Consider the following 21,561-nt stretch of genomic DNA (forward strand, 5'->3'; position numbering starts at 1 on the left):
AATTTTGTGGTCAAAGTCAAGGATCCAGTGGACAAATGGTAGCAATAACTCAAAGTGGACAAAGGAGAGGACTTATAGGAGGGAATCTCCCTCATTTATTACTCCCCACTTTGAATTCCCCTTCATTTAGCTCGGAGTACAAGTAGCCAAGTCATGCATTAGTAGGCAGCCGAGCAAGTGGAGGATGACTGATGATTATCTCAAGTTTTGGGAGCCAAGCCTCCCTGATTTTAAGGAAGCTGTTGGTAGCTTCATTTGTATAAGTAGAGAGGCCTATGGCCTCACTAGGGTTGGATTTTTTTTGTGTTTTTTCTTATGTAAACTCTGCTCCAACTTCGAGCTTATTATTTTGTGACAGTCTCATGTAATCTTGTTATTGTTTTGATAATAAATATGGAATCCTTTTTGAGCTAGAATTGAGTTACCTCAGAGGTCTGAAGCTCTTGGGTTAGGGCCCAATCCAAGTAGCCAAGCTCCTCTTTACTTGTATTTTTCTATTTCATTTCAGTTTGTAGATTAGGTTGCTGTTAGATGCATTTCTTTTATGGTTAAGAATAGGTTGCTTTTGATGATTTAGTAGTTTTCCTCCATTTGTGCTTTCTATAGCATATTAAGTAGTGATAAAGAAAAGATTTAAAAGAATAGAAACAGTTCCTTGGCCTCTCTTCCTCCCTTTTGGACAATTATTTGAGGCAAAGACCCTCTTGCTACCCCAAAGACACAGATTTTCCTCATCCATAGGATTTCTAGTGTTTGCAGCTTCTTAGTTGGGTCATAGTCTAGTTTAGCTTTGCTTCAGAACTTCTTCCTCATGCTCATTTCCTTATTTTCAATAGTATTCTTTCATGCTTTATTTTCCTGCAATGGTTATCAACATTTCCTTTCATAGATCATAGTTTACTTGATGCAAAAACTCTGTTTTTCTAGATGCACTTATTTCCTTGCTTGCTTAATCTCATTGGTTGACTGTCAGTTGTTTATGCAGTAGATATCTTCTAGCAGTAGGCCAGCCTATTATCCATCCCATCCTCCATCTGATCCATGCCCTATAGGTCGCCCAAGTCTCCCCTCAATTCTGCCTTAGTTTCCTGCATTTTCCATAGAATTTCTTCCTCTCTCCTTGAGAAAATCCAATCATCTTTCTCTCTCCTAATGATTCTTGGTAGACCCTAGGTGCCCTAACACTTCATTCCAACCCTCATCCACCTTTTCCACCCACTCTCACACCCTCAAAACAGCCAAAACTTCTCTCGGCCTCCTCCTGTAGGCCTCCTGTAGAATGTTGTTTTTCCTCCTGTAGATTTCCTGTGTCCTCCTATAGATTTTCCTGTAGGCTTTCTTTTGAAGGCTGAGTTTGGGAAAAGCCTCCAGGAGGCCACCTGAGACCTCCTAGGACCCATCCACACCATCCTACATCCTCTAAAGTCCCAAAACCACCCTCCAACGCCACCTATTCACTGCCACATTCACAAACAATAAATTACATGCATGACAAATTCACATAAAAATACATAAAAATCCAAAAGGACGTTTTTTTCTCATTTGCTTCCATAAATAGTTTAGTTAGATGTTGTTTGCTTCCTTGAATAGGTAATGGCATTCTTTCCATGGTTTTCATAGTGCTTTTTGCAAAAGTAGGATTAATTGGTTAATTAAGATCTCCTTGGTTTGATTTACATTTCAGTCTTCCTTTCTGCAAGTAGAATAACATCTGTAGAGTAATCTCTCTTTTTCCTTTCATCACATATAAATCTTCTTTTGGAATCCATAGAAGTTGGCTTGAGCTCCTAGTGATCATGCGCCGACTGACCAAGTGACAACCTACAGTAAGAACTAGTACTTGTGCATACAGCACCGTCGCTTCCAAGTTTTTTACGAACTCCTGGGTTGATACGAGTAAAGTAGGTAGCCTAGGAGTTGTAGCATTATTGCTGCAATACTGGTGCTCACCACCTTTTGGCGCCGTTTCCAGGGAAGCATCAGAGTATTCTGTGATTACTGCTTTCTTCTATTTTCTTCTTGCAACATTCTACTAATAGTTTATTTCAACAAAAGTAGAATAGTCATTTCCTTTCTTCCAGTTCTGCATTTCTTTTGCTTTCCTTTTCAATTCTGCAATTTCCATTTCAACAAAAGTAGATTAGTCATTTCCTTTCTTTCAGTTCTGCATTTCCTTGCCTTTCTCTTCAATTTTGCAAATTTCATTTCAGCAAGTTCATTTTAGTTAGTTGCAAATTGTTTTGTTCAATCAATTTCAGTTTTGCAAGTACTATCAATGTGGGGAAAAAGAAACAAAAACCAACCAAAAAGATTTCCTTTCATGCCTCGTAGGAATAGAGATAATTCAGGAAAATTTTTGCCCAACACCCCCACTGCTTCACACAGCCAACCTTCTCTCTTCTTCGGTGGCTGTGATCAAGAAGAACCCTTAGGAGAACAGCCAGACATATTTGAAGAACCTATAGGGGAAGAAGAAGAAGAAGACATTCCTTTAGAGCCAATGGCTGAACACAGAAATGCTAGGGGGAATGGAGAAATAATAGAGGGTACCTTTCCCATTCGGGAGACCAATGGGGACACCAAAATGAAGAATATAAGCCCTTCTGCCCTCATTTCCATGGTCTGACTACAGGAGATCCTCACACCTTCTTGTTTGAGTTTGTTGTTATATATTGAACCTACGACTATGAAGAAGATGAGAAAAAGTTGAAACTGTTACCTTCTACTCTCAAGGATGCAGCATTGCGTTGGTTCATGGGATTACTTGGCAATAGTATCACAACTTGGGCTCAGATGCAGCAAGCCTTTAACAAGAAGTGTCGAGATTATTATAGGTCAAAAGATACTAAAGAAGAAATTTTCTGAATGACCATAGGAAGTGATGAGTCCCTGGAAGATTATGAGGAGAGGTTCTAGCTCAATTACGAAAGGGTCGGGTGTACACTTGACCCTGAGTCTCTGAAGATGGTCCTGCTTAGGGGAATTCGGGAAGATCTTTTAGACACCATCCATCTACTGGCCGGAGGAGACATCTACCAACTATCCTATGAAGACATAAAGACTATTTTTAGAAACCATTCTAGAGCAGCCATAAAGAAAGGTAGGGGGAGTCAACCCATAGCCAGTATCTCTTCCTCTAACTCATCCATTAAGGGAGAAATTGGAAACATGCTAGAAGACTTCAAGAGTGAGATGTTGTAGACTCTTTCCATGCAAATGGATACCTTTCATATCAAAAGGAAACAAGAGGAAGCAGAGAGGGATTTGGCCATATTTTGCCCTAGATGCACCAGGAGGCATCCTAGGAATGAATGCCCATTGAACTCTATAGAGGTTTGTTCAGTTTGTGAAGAAAATTATTCTACAGATAAGTGCCCTTCCTTGCCGGGACTTAAAGCTATATATGAAGGGGCTGAGGGAGTCATTGAACAACTCTATTACATAAACTAAAGAAGGTCGCATGGACCTAGACCATACTAGCAGGGGATGCAAGGGAAATCCCAGGCATACTACAACCCCAAACTAGTCACTTCCATACCTTCTTAGGGTCCCCCTTCTCATCCTTCATGGTCCACGCCCCATGCTTCGTCCTTCACATCTCAATATCATGCCAAACCAGCCAACCATTCATTTCAATCCTATGCTTAGTCACCACCTCAGTGGAATTCACCTCATCAGGGGTGGAGGCCCCAATACAACTCTCTTCACGCTCTTTTTCCTCCACCACCTACCCAACCACAACCGTTACCTCCTGATCCTCCAAAGCAACCCCAAATGCCTACCCAGGCGAACCCGAACCCGAACAACAGACAGGCTCAGTAAGTGTATAGTGGGGAACCATCATGCCCAACTTATGCTGTGGAGATTCATGAAATTAACTTACGATATGGGAAAGTTATCCCAGATAGCCAACCTCCACCCAGGGAGGTTGAGGAAGATAAAGAGGAAAGTGAATTGAAAGAAATTCCACCTTTTCCTGAAAGACTATCCATGACAGTTCAACCTACCCTAGAAGAAACTGAACTCTTGGGGGAATTAAAACATTTATGTGTGAAGATACCACTTCTCCAAGCCATAAGAGACGTGCCTATCTAAAATAGGTTGATCAAAGAGAAGTGATTTAGGCATCCAGGAAGGCACAAGAGAGATGACTCAACCATCAATGTCAAAGGGCAACTGTCCGACCTGATGTTGGGGCAAGTAATTTGTCCAAAATATCTAGACCCTGGAAGCCCAATAGTTGATGTCCACATCAATGGCACCATGATCCCACACACTTTGATTGATCTAGGAGCTGCCATTAATGTGATGAAAAAGGACACAATGCTCAAACTCAACCTCCAGGGTTCCTTGAGGAAGACCACAACTGTGCTATAGTTAACAGACCGCTCTGCCGTGACCCCTAAGGGGATTGTGGAAGATGTGATGGTCTCCATTGATTCTTGGGAGTACCCTCCTGATTTCTTAGTTCTCCAGCCAAAGGAAAAGCTCATTGGGTATCCTCTCATTCTAGGAAGACCCTGGTTGGCTACCGCTGATGCCTACATCAGTTGTCGAGCTGGGAACATGACCATAAAGAATGGGCATATGTCCAAGCAGTTGATCCTATATGTTCTTGCCCAACCCTTGTTAGAACATGATCTACCCCTCTGGTTGGAGGAGGAAGATGAGGATGAAGTTTATTTTGCATCGCTTTGTACATTAGAAATTGCCATGGGGGGAAACAACAAGATGAGGATGATATAATTGAAAATTTGATTCAGAATCCACCTCCTAGTGCATCTCCCTTAGAGGACATAGTAAGATAAACCCAAAAAGACCCCTCAACTGATCTCTGTGTGGCTGACTCCACTTCTCTTCGTATTAAGAATATAGAGTTCGGTCCAGAAAGAACGTTGAAAATCAATCCATCCCTATCCACTTCCCAGGAGAAGGAACTATGTAGCCTGTTGAGAAAGCACTTAGATGCCTTTGCCTGGAGTTATAAGGAGATGAAGGGAGTGCACCCTTCAGTCTGTACTCATCATATATACATCAAGGAGGGTTGCAAGCCAGTCAGGCAGCCTCAAAGGAGGATGAATCTGACACTCAAAGATATTGTTAAGGAAGAACTGCAGAAATTGCTTGATGGAGGGTTCATCTATCCCATCTCTGACAATGAATGGGTCTCTCCTTTGGTGCTAGTGCCAAAGAAAAATGGTAAGTGGAGAATCTGTGTCGACTATCAGGAATTGAACAAAGCCACTAAAAAGGACCATTTTCCTTTACCTTTCATAGATCAAGTGTTAGACGGTCTGGCAGGGAATTTTTTTTCTCTTTCCTAGATGGGTTCAGCGGGTACAATCAGATTCAGATCAGCCCGAAAGACCAAGATAAGACCACTTTCACTTGTCCTTGGGGTACCTTTGCATACCGGGTCCTTCCTTTTAGTTTGTGTAACGCTCCAGCCACTTTCCAAAGAGCGGTACTGAGTATATTTTCTGAATTAGTTCATGATGTCGTAGAGATATATATGGATGACTTTACTCCTTATGGTTCTAACTTTCAGGAAGACTTATCTAATCTAGGGAAAGTTATAGACAAATGTATTGAGATGAACCTGTCCCTCAGTCCGGAAAAATGTGAATTTTTTATGACTGAAGGGACCGTGCTAGGTCAGCAATATCTCAACAAGGACTGCAAGTGGACCCCAACAAAATTGCCATCATCCAAAGGGTCTCACCTCTTCAAAAAGTGAGAGATGTCAGAATTTTCCTAGGCTTAGTTGGGTATTACCGGATATTCATTAAAGGTTTCAGCAAGCTAGCCTCTCTGTTGTTTGGCCTCATAGGTAATGATGTCGAGTTTATATGGTCGAAAAACTGTCAAGAAGCCCTAGATACCTTGAAGAGAAAACTCGTGACTGCCCCATTCTTGAGAGGCCCAAACTGGGCCCTACCTTTCCACATTCACACAGATGCCTCGAACAAAGAAATAGGAGCAGCCTTGGGACAAATTGATGAAAATCTGCCTTATGCCATATACTTTATAAGTAAAAACTTGTCAAAGGCGGAGCTAAACTATACAGTCATTGAAAAGGAACTCTAGTTGTAGTGCATTCCTTAAACAAATTCATACATTATATCACAGGCTATCAAACCTTTGTGCACAATGATCATGTTGCATTTAGATATTTAGTGAACAAACCAGATGTAAGTTCCCACATTATTAGATGGTTGCTTTTACTGCAGCAGTTTGATTTGACCATTGTTGATAAGCCTGGTAAAGAAAATGTTGTCGCTGACTTTTTGTCTAGAGTAAATTTGCCTGTAGGTGAAGAAGAAATGGTGGATGATCAAATTCCAGATGAACACCTGTTTTCTATCTCAGTACTCTCTCCATGGTTTGTTGATATAACAAACTACTTGGTTTCAACACAGTTCCCACCACACTTATCCACAAAAGAGAAGAGAAAGATAGTAATGAAAAGCGTCCCTTTCACCTGGATTGGGGGCAATCTCTTCAAACTTGGCCCAGATTAGATCTTGAGAAGATGTGTCAGGGAGGAGGAAGTTTTTGACATCCTCCTGACCTGTCATGATGGGCCTTGTGGAGGTCATTTTGCAGCAAAAAGAACTGCCTTCAAGATACTGCAAGCAGGCTACTATTGGCCAACTCTTCATCAGGATGTGAGGAGATACACCAGCCAATGTGATCGGTGTCAAAGGATGGGGAAACCTACTCCAAAGGATGAAATTCCCATGCAACCTCAAGTGACCTTTGAGCCATTTGAGAAGTGGGGCATGGACTTTGTGGGGCCTATCAGCCCTCCTTCAAAGCAGAAGCAATACATCATTGTGTGCACCGATTACCTAACAAAGTGGGCAGAGACAAAAGCAATCAAAGCAGCGACAGAGGAAAAAGTAGCTGAATTTTTGAGAGAGAACATATTCTACAAGTTTGGGTATCCAAGAGAGTTGGTCACAGATCAAGGCAGCCAGTTCACTTCCAATTTGATTGAAGACCTGCTCACACATCATAGAATCAAGCACAGGACTTCCACCCCTTACCATCCACAAGCCAATGGGCAGGTGGAGGTCACTAACAAAGCACTGGAAGGAATCCTGACAAAGGTAGTGAGCAGCAACAGGAAATACTGGGCAGACAGATTAGTTGAGGCCACTTGGGCCTACAATACAACTTGGAAGACCACTATAGGGTTCACACCCTATGAGCTGGTCTATGGGAAGAAGGCTTTGTTGTCAATACAATTTGAACTCAATACCCTGAGGATGGCAACTCAGCTGGACCTAGACCTCAGCCATGTATAGAAAGAAAGATTACTCCAGCTCAATGGATTGGATGAACACCGAATGCAGGCCCTTCTCCATACAGAGGTAGTTTAGCTTCAAAGAAAGATATGGCAAGACAAAAACATCAAGGAGAAGCAATTTCAAGAGGGAGATTGGGCACTACTCTATGATTCATGATACAAATATTTCAAGGGCAAGCTGAGGACAAGATGGCTTGGACCCTACACTGTGGAGAAATGCAATGACAATGGTTCGGTTCTAATTAGAACCATTGATGATGAAGCCATCCCCATGCTTGTCAATGGACACCGATTTAAAGTCTACAAGAAACCCCTCTCCAAGCAATAATTCATTGAGGATTTGAATAAAACAGTGATGGTAGTGGATCATGTCTTAGCCTCCACTTCACCCACTCACTGAAGAAAAAGAAAAAACAAAAAACAAAAAAAAAATAATAAGGACTCATATGAAAACCTCCATGAGGAGCTTGGGTCCCATAATTGGGTTGAAAACCTATTCTGAGGCGGCCCAGTGATGTCAAAAAAGAGAAGAGAAAAAAATAAGATCCCTGGGTGAAAACCTCCCTTGGAGGCACCCAGGGCAGGCAACTAGGGTGAAAACCTCCCTGAGGTACCCTGGTTGTTTAAAAAAAAAGAGAGAGAAAGAAAATGAATTTCTAGTTGCATTGCAGGTTTGCAGGAGGACTACAGGAAGCAGAAGAAGGTGCTAAAGGAGCCCTAAAACCAATACCAACACCTATCCTACCTTCCCACACCTTTCTCCATCATTCTTAGCATTCTTTCCACCTCATTGTGCTTCTTTTCCAAAAACTATGTTTTCTACAGGAGGCTCTGTGTTTTCTATAGGAGGCTCTTGTAGGAATTGTTTGGTCAATTTAGTGTGTCCTAAATTGCAATTTAAAATGTCAATCCGGGAGTCGTAAAGTGATGAAGTGAAGTGCACTGTATGTGCAAGATAACCGTTTTCTTAGTCTTTTGCCGTTTTTGATTTTTTTTAGTTTGTTTTTGGGTTTATCTTCTGTGGATTCCCTAGCGTGAGATGGCGAAATTGAAAGTTAAGTATGGATGGTAATGGTGATTTCTAAAATGATTTTCCAAACTTAAAAGTTCTCAAAAAGAAGGTTTCAAACTGACTGTAATGAAATCAATTCTCAAAAGGAAATAAATGTACCAAAACAGTGAATTAGTGACAATGGCCCAGTATCCTTACTGTTGTATGAAAAAGAAAATAAAAACTGAACTTAAAGCAACTCAAAAACTGAAAGCGAAGCAAACTAAATCTCACTACTTCACCCCACATTCTGACCCTTCACCTTTCGACTCGCTCTGGCTATAGGAAGTAATCATAAGCAAGCTGAGTAATATGATATCTAAATTGTAGGAAATTAAATTGCATAAAAGGAAACTAAGATTTAACTAATTCATATTTCAATTCTTGAAAATGACATAATTAATTCAATCTCTAACTTGCAGGAAAGCAAACTAAATCATACTACAACAAGTAATATTCTGATTCCTCACTAATTGAGTCGCTTGGCTATAGAAAGGAAATCATAAACAGATGAGTAATATGATGTCTAAGTGGAAGAAAAGTAAATAACAAAAGCAAAACTAAAAGAAATGACAATGCTGGAATTAAACTCAGTAAATGAAAATCAGCAGAAAGGACAAGATGATCTCATGTCAGTAGTTATCAAAAATATGTAAATTTGCTTGGGCTGCCTACAAAAACCTGTAAGAGAAGCACTGATCAGCTAACAGTTATGAAAAAAAACATAAAGGAAATATGGACAGCAATGAACATCAGAACAATGCAATATATATACAAGCAATGATTATAAAAATAGTAAATGAAAGCAAGTAAGAAACTATACAGAGCTTTGGTGTACAGGGGCCCTCTGCAACCTCAGCCAGTTCAATACTCAGTCACAAATCGAATTTAAGAATGTTGTCTTCTCATATATTAAAGTGCAGTAATAAGACAAAGTAAAGCACAATACAGTGGGCTTATAACAACAGTCAAAATTACATCTGAAAAGCTAACTATCCAGCGTATACCAACGCGTTATTTATAAGTGAAAATGCTGCAACTAATTCCTAGATTTTATGCTGCCAAGAGACACGTAAATCTCCACGGCCTGAGATCTAGCGTTATGGTCATCATGACAGTTGAATCCATGGAGTGGTGGCTGCTCGATTCAGTTCACGGGTTGATCTACAGGTGTGCCAATACCTACGGAAATTGAGGATCGTGCCACGCAAACCTTCACGTGGGAAAAACAGAGCCGTGCCACCGCAAAACTCCTTGTTTGGCCCTTCCTTTGACCATCGTTGACCATGACCGTTTATGAGTGATTTTGTTGAACTGAGGGGACACGCTCCATGTACATGTCACTTGCAGCTTTCCCATGTGGCTGGTTTCTCCATTGGACACCTGTAACATAGCCTTTAACAAAATGGTTGCAGAAACTTGAGCTGGCTGCGGAAAGTGACAAGTTTCCGCAGCTGTTTGAACAAAAATCTAAATCAAACAACAGCCATAAACATAGTTAGGAAACCATTTCATAAGCTCTTTTTAGACTAATATGCAATGATTTGACATCTTGGTGGATGAATTAAATGGAAAAAGAAGGCTGAAAGGGTATTTAGGGAAGTGCAGGTTTGGGACTCAACATACCCCCATTGTGAAGGTGTTGCATGTCCTCATGCAACCAAAATTTAGTCATTCCCCTCTAATCCATATGTTCTGAAGCTTCTGCTATGACATCTAGCCCTCTTTTCTTCTTCTTTGGTGCTACCACCATCCTGGGTTTCCTTATTAGACATCTGAATTTGAGATTGATCAATGCTCTGCTCAACTTTTTGCACTTTTTCTTCAGTTTCTTGTTTTTCTTTTGGCATAGTCCCAAATGAAGCATAGTGTTATCATGAATAATTTTATCTACTTTGCTCTGCTCCTTGAGTGCTTCATTTTCTTGCTTGATATGCCTGTTTAGGACCTCTAATTCAAATACCTACTTCTTTAAGGACTGAACTTGTGCATCTAGTGGCAGAGTGGTACTCGGACCTACAGCTGATTTTTCTAAAGATTCCAAGTAGTCATATACCTCCTATTGATTGGGATCTACTTCAGGTGTCTTTCTTGGACTGAGTTCAAATTCTTGTGGAGGAGGAGGACTGCTCTCTAGCTCTGGCCGAGAAGGGCTTTCATCACGTGGAGTACTAGTTTCAATGCTTGGCTGAGGATGAGGTGGACTACGGCCAGCTGGAGGTTTCTCAGGTGTCTCTCCACCCAAGTCGATGAAGTGGGGCCATTTTATTTGTGTTTTACTCCCCTTTCCTCTTAGCCTGGTGCTTCTCCTTAAGTATGGTGGACTAGTACTCTTTTCTTGTATACTCTGTTTCCCTTTTTCCTTTTTCTTTGCTATAGCAGCCTGAAGATGTACTAATCTTTCTGACAGTGGTTGATAATCCTCCTCTATGGATGGCTCAGGTGATTGGTAGACTTCTTGGATGGTCCTTTTTCCTTTCTCTTTTCTCTGTTTCTTGTCTTTAGTTCTGTTTTCTTCTTCTTTTTGACCAACTTCTTGAGTTTCTGTAGTAGGGGAGTCTTGGACTATGGTACTCTTTTCTCTTCTCCTACTTTTTCTTGGTGTCTTTGGTGTACTACTTTTAGAGGCCTCAGATGGCCCTTGGAAGTAGTTTCTTATCAATAATTGTTCCCAGGTATCTTTGTTTTTCTTCAGTTGGTCCTCAATGAGAATTTTTATAAGTCCATGATGATATAGATGAGGTTCTATATTGCCTATGTGTTTTTGGACTGTAATGCTCATCTTCTTCAAACTCAACAGTAAGAAATAAGGCAAATTAAGAGTCTGATTCTCTAATAAATTCATCAACAGTCTAGCATGGTACATGTACATTGAACCAAAGCGTCCTTCACAAGTGACAAATTTTTGGATAACTAACAGCAGACTAGCCCATTCTTCTTTCAATGCATGAACAGGAATTCCTTTAGTAAACACAGTGGTGTCCATACCTGGGTTTCTTAGCATAATTCTCCATGCCTGTTCATCCACGCTTTTGTTTTTGAACCATCGCTCACCTTCCTGGGGTAAGCCTGTGGCAGCTGCTACTGTTGTTTCGGTCACCGTGAGCTTCAAATCTCCAATCTCCACCATTTGACCATCGAAAGACCGTGCAAAAGCCTTGGTTACCTCTTTATTATAGCCTTTAAACTTTTGGATGAAGCGTAACCATTTGGCTTTCTTCAACAAATCTTTTGCTTGAGGGTAACCTTCTAAATATTTCAGTCCTTTTGGCTCTGCCCTTAGTAGTTTTCCCATTCCTTCCTCCGTTTTAAATTTCAACTGAGGATTCAATTGCGTGTGAGGATTTAGCAGAGGGAAGGTATCTCGGTTGCAGGGTTTATGGTAAAATGCAGTGGCTACAATCAGTAGCAGGTAACGGGAATTCTTCAGATTACAGGCGGAACAGAGGATGAGCAGCGCAAATAAGTTCACAAATTGAAATGCGTGTATATGAAAAGGATGATCTTTGATGAAATGGTAAATGAACTGAGTGGAATCGAGATCTTTTTTTTTTTGAATTAACGGCTGCGTACGGGATATCACATGTTTTGATGGATGGCTGTGGGAAATGCGGTGGAGAGGAGCCGTAATGGGATTGGTCACATCTCATGAGCGCAGGTGGCAAATGAAAGTGCAGTCAACTTGAGTTTAAACCCGAAAATCAATCATGAGACCGTTAAGAAATGAATGCATGGTGTGTGGAGTAATATCGTGGAATAGGAGTGTAATGGAGCTATCGTATTGAATCATTGCACATAGCAGAACTTTTTATGGTTTGATAACTATGCATAATCATGACTTTAATTGTTATTTGATAAAAAAATTTGCTCATACCTTTGGAAACTTTGTCATTTCTTGCTCATAGCTTTTAACCAACTGTTCTTTCTTGATGTCTTGGAGATGCTCCATGTCTTCATGGCATTTGCTCAATTACACCTGCATTTTCATGATTATTGCACTAAAATTTTGACTGTGAATTTGAAAAACAGAGTGGTGGTAGCTGCGGAAATCGCTTCTGGCTGCGGAAACTTCTTCTAGCTGCAGAAACTGCTTCCAGTTGCGGAAACTGGGACAACACCCACTTAGCTGAACAAAGATAGTTAGAAAAGAACTAACTGAGTGAAAAATAGTCCTGAAAGGAACTTTTATTGATGAAATGAAAATGAAATGAGTGGAATGGAGTGAAAGTGAAGCGGAGTGAAGTGAAGCGAAAATGTGAATGAGATGGAGATGGAGTGAAATGGAAAATGAGGTGAGTGAAGATGGAAAAAGAAGGAGAGGAGAGAGATTTTTTTTTTTGGAAAATATAGAGTGTCAGGTGTCCCTGATTTTCACTCTATATTTTCTGTATAAGACCGCCAATCTATGATTGGTTTTCAGGCTTATACAATTTTTTTATTTTTAACTGAAAGAAACAAAGGCTAGGCTGGTGGGGAAGAAGGATTCTTCTCCACCAGCCTTATTGCAAAATTCTCTTGGAACATCTTGACAAATTCCTCTTTTGAGAGTGGCTTATGATAAATTTTCAATCGGTGGCCATTCATAATAAGAGGAGTCTGAAATTCATCAATGGTCGTGATTCTTACCACTCCATTGTTAAAGACTTTGTCAATCTCATATGGCCCAAGGCAATGGGTCTGAATTTACCTTTAAAGTCTTTAAACTTGGAATCAAACAGTAGCGCCCAATCTCCCTCTTGAAACTTTTTCTCTTTGATGTATCTTTCATGCCACTTAGCTCTTTGATGTTGAACTAGATCAGTCCTTAAAATTGCTTCTTGTCTAATCTCATCTAGCTCATTCAGCTGCTCCATTCTGTGCTTTTGGGCTTCTGATAGATTCATCCCCAACTGGACTGCCATCTTGAAAGTCTTGACTTGAAACTCAATGGGGAGCAGGACTTCTTTCCCATAAACAAGTTCATAGGGAGAATGTCCTGTTGTATTCCTCCATGTAGTTCTGTAGGCCCACAAGGCTTTAGGAAGCCTTTCTGCCCAATCTCTTCTTTTTATATGGACAGTTTTGGTGATGATGCTCTCAAGAACTTTGTTTGTAGACTCCACTTGGCCATTTGCTTGCGGATGGTAAGTAGTAGATTTTTTGTGCTTGATTTTGTATTCTTCCATCAGCTTCTCCATCAAGTTAGATGTAAATTGACTTCCCTTATCTGTCACAATTTCTCTTGGAACACCAAAACGAGTAAAAATATCCTCATAAAGAAATTGAACAACTGAATTTTCAGTGGCAGAAGGCAATGCTTTGGCTTCTACCCATTTAGTGACATAATCAGTGCATACCAATATATACTTCTTCTATTTAGATGGTGGATTAATGGGTCCAATGAAATCTAAAGCCCATTTTTCGAAGGGTTCGATGAGTACCTGTGGTTGTAATGGCATTTCATTTGAAAGAGTCAGTCTCCCAACTCTTTGGCAGCTGTCACACCTTCTGACATATTGTTTTGCATCTTTAAAAGGGAAGGCCAATAATATCCTAAAGAAAGGATTTTATAGGCCGTCCTTTTGTCAGCAAAGTGTCCACCGCATGGTTCATCATGACATGCCTTGAGGATGTCAGGCATTTCATCTTCCCGAACACATCTTCTGATCACACAATCTGGCCCTGTTTTAAACAATTCATTAGAAATCCATGAATAATTCGAACTCTCCTGAATAATTCTTCTTTTCTCACTAGGAAATAAATGTGGAGGTAGCTTTCCTGTAACCAAATAGTTAGCAATATCTGCATACCAAGGAGTCTTAGTAGTTACTGCAAATAAATACTCATCTGGAAACCTGTCCTCTACAGGAGAATCTTCATTAGTATTTTGGATTCTAGACAAGAAATCAGCTACTGTATTTTGTTTCCCTGGTCTATCCAACACAGTAATATTGAATTCTTGTAAAAGTAAGAGCCATCTTGTAACTCTGCCATTAGTAACAGGTTTGTTCATTAGATATCTAATTGTAGAATGATTAGTATGGACAAAAGTTTCATAGCCTGTTATATAATCTCTAAACTTATTGATTGCATGAATAACAACTAAGAACTCTTTTTCAGTCACAGTATAGTTTAACTCGGTGGGAGTCAATTTTTTACTGGTGTAGTAAATGGCATAAGGAACTAAATCCTTTTGACCCAACACACCTCCTAGAGTTGTATCTGAAGCATCTATAGAAATATGGAAAGGAAGTTTCCAATTTGGCCCTCTCAAAATGGGTGCTTCAGATATTCTTGTTTTCAAAGTTTCAAATGCAGATTGACAATCAGGATCTTATTTGAATTCACAGTCTTTTGTAAGTAATTTGAAGAGTGGAGATGCTATTTTGGTGAAGTTTTCAATAAATCTTCTATAGTATCCAGTAAATCCAATAAAACTTCTAACATCTTTTTGACAATTTGGAATAGGCAACTTGGAGATGACTTCAACTTTTGATCTATCAACTCTAATCCCATCGCCTGAAATATGATGTCCTAAAACAATCCCTTCAGTAAACATCATAAAGAATTTTTCATGACTCAACGATAGGTTTGTTTCTTTCCACCTTATAAGGAATTTTTCGAAACTCTCTAATGCCTCTTCAAACGAATTACCATAAACTATAAAATCATCCATATAAACCTCTACACAATCATGGATTAGATAAAAAAAGATTCCTAGTACTGCCCTTTGAAATGTTGCGGGTGCATTACATAATCCAAAAGGAAGTACTCGGTAAGAAAAATTTCCCCATGGACAGGTAAATGTGGTCTTATCCTGATCTTCAAGTGCTACCTAAATCTGATTATAGCCACTAAAACCATCAAAAAATGAAAAATAATTTTTGCCTGCTAAAGTATCTAATACCTAATCGATAAAGGGTAAAGGAAAGTGATCCTTCAAAGTTGCTTTGTTCAATTCCCTGTAATCAATGCATACCCTCCATTTACCATTCTTTTTAGGTACTATAACCAAAGGAGAAACCCATCGGCTATCTGAAATTGGATAAATGAAGTTTATATTGAGTAGTTTTTGGAGCTTTTCTTTCACTATCTTCCTAAGGTTTGGATTCATCCTTCTCTGAGGTTGTCTGATTGGTCTACTGTTTTCCTCGATGTAGATGTGATGAATGCAAGTCTTAGGGTCAATACCTTTCATATCAGTATACTCCCATGTAAATGCAGTGGAATGTTTTTGCAAGAATTTGGTTAGCTCTCCCTGTTGTGATCTTTCCAAGTTTTTGTTGATATTCAATGTTTTACCTGGAAAGATCTCAATGGCGGAACTACCAAACTCTTCCATAGAGAAAAGAGACATTTGTCTAGATGATAGATACTCAATGTCAGAATCTAACTGAAATTGTGTGTGGTCATATTCTAAAGATGTTTCAAAGTTTTCTAATGTGTTCAGAACTTGACTATCTTCACTGACTTCAGAAATGGTAAAGACAGGTTGTATAGTATCCTCATCATCAACCCACTCATTATCTCCTATTTCTGTAATTGCTTTTGCTGGAGGATACAGATTGAATTTCTTTGTCGAATTACCACCAGAAATATACATATCCCCAGACCTACAACTGATAAAAGCATCAGCTGTGGCTAGCCAAGGTCTTCCTAAGATGAGAGGGTGTCCTCCTAAATTAATCTTGGGAGTTAAAATCATGAAATCTACTGGATATTCCCAAGAGTCTAAGGAGACCGAAATGTATTCTAATACACCATCTGGTTTGATAATTGATCGATCTGCAAGTTGCAGTAAAGTAGGTGTAAAAAGAAGATTAGGAAGTTTCAGCTATTCCATAGTCTGTCTACTCATAATGTTGATAGCAGCCCCTAAATCAATCAAAGTATTTGGAATTTCTACCCCATTGATATGTGTTTTGACAATTGGACTACCGGGATTTACATACTTCTGCATAGTAATTATTCCCATCATGATATCTGCAATTTTTCCTACCAGGTGGATTCTTCTTGTATCTCTTGGTTTCCTTCCTGGTCTTTTAAGACTCAACTCCTTTATTGCTTTTGCTAGAATAGGAATCTCTCTAATGGCTTGTAACAAGGGAATCTTGATACAGACATTCTTCAATTCATCGAGAAAATCATAGTTAGGCAATAAGATTTGTTTTTCCACCCCTTTTTCAATTTGTAATCTTTCAGGAAAAGGAGGTGTGGATGAAGATGCAGGTTGCTCAACTATAGGAGTTGTGGGGGTTAACTCTTTTTCTTTTTCTTTTTGAGTGCTTGGGTTTTGAAGAGATGCTTCAGAACCTTTATTGGCTTCAAGAGAATCTTCCTCAGAAATGCTTTGATTTTGGACATCTATAGAAGCTTTATCTAAAACTCTACCAGATCTGAGTTGTACATCATTGAGAGGAACAATCATATAGGTAGGAAATTGTTGACCTTCTACCATGTAAGCATTTTGAGGGTTTTTATTGTTGGGGTTTGGAAATGGCTGGGAAGGAAGTTGATTTGGCTTCTGTTGGAATGGAAGCAAGAGTTGAGAATTTGGATTCTGTTGAGAAGGTTGTTGTTGTTGTGGAAATGGCAATGATAGTTGTGGGTTTTGATTTGGAAGTTGTGGAGCTTGTTGGTTTTGAAAAGATGGAGGATATTGATAAAATTGAGCAAATCTCCCATAAGGATTTTGCATGCCTTGTACCATGATTGAAAAGGATTTTCAGGTTGGGACCAAGGTTGTTGCCAAGGGTTCTAATTTGGTGGGGTTTGAAAGTTCATAGAGTTGTTAAACCCTTGGTTTTGTTTCCCCTGCCAAGGTCTCCTTGCAACAAAACAGAGAGACTCAATTGTATTTGGACCTTCTTGAAAGACAGCTTTGAGCCCAGGAATTGAAGGAAAATCCTTGTTGGAAATAATACTGAGAGGGGGGGTGAATCAGTATTATCAGATCAATAAAACTTTTCAATTTTGATGCTCAGAAACATATACGCGACTTCAGTTAAGTTAACCCGCGTGTACACGCTACTGTGTCTAAAGCAACTAGCGTATATCCAGAGATCTTATAATTCAGTTATCGTTAATCTTCAGTAGATGCATCAGAACATTATTAAGCATATTAACAGTAAACAGGTACAGTATAACAGAACAAAACATCACACAAGAGCCACACACATGAACACCATGATATAGGGTGGAAACCCAATGTGGGTGAAAACCACCTGCTGCAAGTCATCTCAATCTTCTTCTTAATAAGAAAATCCTTTTACAATATTTGTACTGGTGCAGTCTTATACCAGTACGGGAGCTACAACCCCCTTTGCTCTTGTACTAGCCGATCCATTTACTAGTACGCAGGCTGCTACCTGCTACAATGCTCCAAAGATCTCCTTTAGCTTTTGTACTAGCTTAGATACTAGTACGTAGGTGCTTGCCTACAATCTTCTCACCTCCAGGTACCACGTTTCATCAATTTTCAGACTGGATACACTGAAGCACAACACATAATCTGTAAGGCCACTTTTCATCCAATTTTCATACTGGACCCATAACTATCATTGAAGCTCAAAACAATCATCAAACTCTGAATCACTGAAACCCTGTTAACAACAGTCACCAGAACACAGAGCAGACACAGAACTCTGTAATAACCATCAGATCCATCTGCAACTTCAAATATTAAGATTTACAATGTATACGCTACTTCGATGAATCAAACCCGCGTGTATACGCGCTTTTATCAAATCCAACCCGCGTACAGATCTAAAAATAATTTCTCATAACTTGCAGCTGTACCAGACATCAGTCATACTCATAACACTTATAGAACAATACATGCGTCAGTATGTAGATCTAGAATAAGCATCATAAAGATAGTTCATTTCAAACCATTTGATCCCGATCTCTCCTTAGATCTTGCTCTCCATCAACCGATGAGATCTCTCCTTAGCTCAGATCAAGCAATGCATCATCAACCCATAACCTGTATACTGGATCTAATGCTTCATCAGATATTCAAGACATTTCAGATACCCTTGCCTAATGATTTCCTTCTCCTTATATAGCCTTAGGCCTTGTTCAATACCAAGAGCCAAAACCATAGTAACACAATACCATCAACTTCAAAACTAGGGATCGACACGCCCGTCGAGACATAATGGTCCGAAACCATAGGCACAACTTCCAAGGACTAACCGCCATGGACCAAAGGTACTTTTCAACATACACGCGCTTTTGCTGAAGCCAACCTGCGTGTACACGCGACTTGGGCTTAACGAACCTGCGTGTATGAGCTTTCTCTTCTTCTTATAGTCTGATCATCAATTCCTTGTTGCTGACCTTCTGTACTATGATTTGTCATCAGTGAGGTTTGCCATCAAGGACAACACTTATCTCATAATGCCAACAATCTCCCCCTTTGGACTTGATGGCAAAGCTAACTTGTCACACTTAGAACTATCATCTGATTCCTTTGAGCTGTCCTCCATCAGTCACATTTGATATCTCTTCTGAAGATTCATCATCTGATTCCTTTGAGCTGTCCTCCATCAGTCACATCTGATATCTCTTCTGAAGATTCGCCCAGTTATACATAAGTGAGATATTGATTCCTTTGAGCTGTCCTCCATCAGTCACATCTGATATCTCTTCTGAAGATTCACCCAATTATACATAAGTGAGATATTCTTCTATGAGAGGGTTGCCATCAAGTACAACACATGCATCATAATGCCAACAATCTCCCCCTTTGGACTTGATGGCAACAACACCAAATCACTCTCCCCCTTTGACATCAAGGGCAAAGGGTGGAACAAGATATTCTCTTCCTTTGCTGAATCATTCCACTGTCCATACTCCCCCTGAGTACCTGCTGAAATCTCTGAATAATCTCTCCCTTTGTATATGCCAAGGTGTACCAATCTGTCAATGCTCCCCCTGAGTACATGCCAAGTCTCTGTACTGCTGAAGTGTGCTGTTCATGCTCTTCCTAACTGTAGGCAAGATCTGCAAAAGATGTTCTTCAAGAAGAACATGACTCTATACATCATAAAAGACCTTCCTATCACCAAAGGCTCATACATACATCCATCTCTCAACTAAGTGAGGATATACAAAAATTGACTCATCCACCCAACCAAGTGGGGATACATCAAAAGTTTACATATGACAACCAATCATATTGCATCAATCATCCCAGGCATAGTGGGGAAACCAAAATAGGCCGTTACATGACCTTGACACCATGAAAGAGATACCACAAAAGAGATATATGACATAGAGACGAAATAACTAGACCAAGACTTATGAAAGTCACTAGCAGCATCTGATAATCACCATTCAGATCAGCAACCAAGAGATCCTTCTGTTCTCCTTTCGCCTTTGTTCCTCCTGAAATCAACACCAAATGTGAACTAGAACCAAAAGCTTTAAGATAATGCCAACAATGCATCATTGGAAGATTATCTGCTCCCCCTGAACCTGTGCCAGATGATCTCTGTCAGACCTATATCAGACTTTCTGCAACCAACATCTGTCCCTGCTGATTTCCTTCAAATCTCCATATACGCGTCTGTATACACATAAACAGGCGTATATACGCAGATATCCCTTACGCAACACGCGTACACCATATACGCGACTATCCCCTTGTAAAACAGCGTATGCACGCGGATATCCTTTAAACAACACGCATACACAAATTTCCATATCAGCAACCTGTAAATGTCCTGTAGAGAATAGGTCATCAACCTATAACAAGGTATGTCTGCATCAATTCATCCCTTTGAACAAAATTCAGAGTCATTCACATTGTATCATGTGTGAAACCACCATAGCCATTTCATCAAGCTCTACATGATCCAAGTATCATTACTTGGGAACATCTGCATCAATTAACATATGTAAGGATCAACCTATCATCATATAGATAAGAACTCATCACCATGTCTTCAATAAAGCAACTTTGAGTAGTCATCTATGTATCAGCACTATGTATCTTGAGTTCAAATTCTTTTGACAAAGATTCTTGATATCATCATCAGCAACAATCCTTATCCGCATGAGTGCCTGCATCATAACTGTATGATATTTATGCATATGACAACAGCAGTATATAGGTGACTCATCATCAAGTGAGGAAGATGTGTATTCAAGCTTTGTACTTCTCCTTGTTCTTATGAAGATCACCATGTAAGCACCATATATGCATCATCAAAGAATCAACCATAAATCTGATCTGAACATCTTCTATGTAACTCCAAGAATCATATGAGAGTTTATCATAGACAACTCACAATAGCAAGATATATCATTTAGCCATATAAGAATCATCACCAAGGATTATTAACCATAATGCCAACATTGAATTGCTAAAGGCATATGCTCCCCCTCAACCTGTGCCATCTGTTAGATCTGATCATGCATATATCAGTAATAAGCATCAAAACATCATCATCCTCAAGTTAGGATCAAAACACTTCCAGACATCATACAAGTAACAAAACATTTCCACACATCCTCAGCAGACTGTAACCAATCAACAAATAATAGACTGAATCATATCAGATCCTTTTTCTGATCCTGTCCCCACTGCTTTTCCTCAGACTGACATATACGCGACTTTGCAGTGTTTAGCTCGCGTATATACACGACTTCCCTTTAAGGAACTTGCGTATGAGATTCAGGACACTGAAGTTTTACACTTTCAGCTCCCTCTGAGTCTGATATGTCTGTGTTGTGCTGTGTCTCAGTACATTGTGCTGACTGTACTTCCTTCTTCCTCCATATCTTCAAGTGTGATGAGGTTTTCTCCTTTTGGTGTGATGTCCATCCTTTGTTCCTGCATTCCTTTGCTATATGTCCAAGTGTGTTACATGCATAACATCTTACATATTTCATATTCCTCCTGTAGCAATCAGCAGCTTTGTGACCAAACATATTGCAAGAAAAGCAATATCCATTAAAGCGCCTTGAATGTGATGATCTTTCTGCATGATGGTCTTGAAACCTTCTTCTTCTACATATGGCTGCAACATGTCCAAGATTATGACATACATAACATTCAACATTATTCATAGGAGGAGTAAAAGATTTTCTTTGAAGACTTTCTTTCCTTGGTTGACCTTTCATCTCCTTGTTGATCATTTTGGATTTCTCTTTAGAGTTCCTTGCCTCACCTTGTGAACTAGATTCACCTTCAACAGATTCATGAAAACCA

The sequence above is a fragment of the Pinus tabuliformis genome, chromosome X (genome assembly GCF_031772625.1).
Source record: "Pinus tabuliformis cultivar Carrire ecotype Pingquan chromosome X, CPIR1, whole genome shotgun sequence".
Lineage (NCBI taxonomy): Eukaryota > Viridiplantae > Streptophyta > Pinopsida > Pinales > Pinaceae > Pinus > Pinus tabuliformis.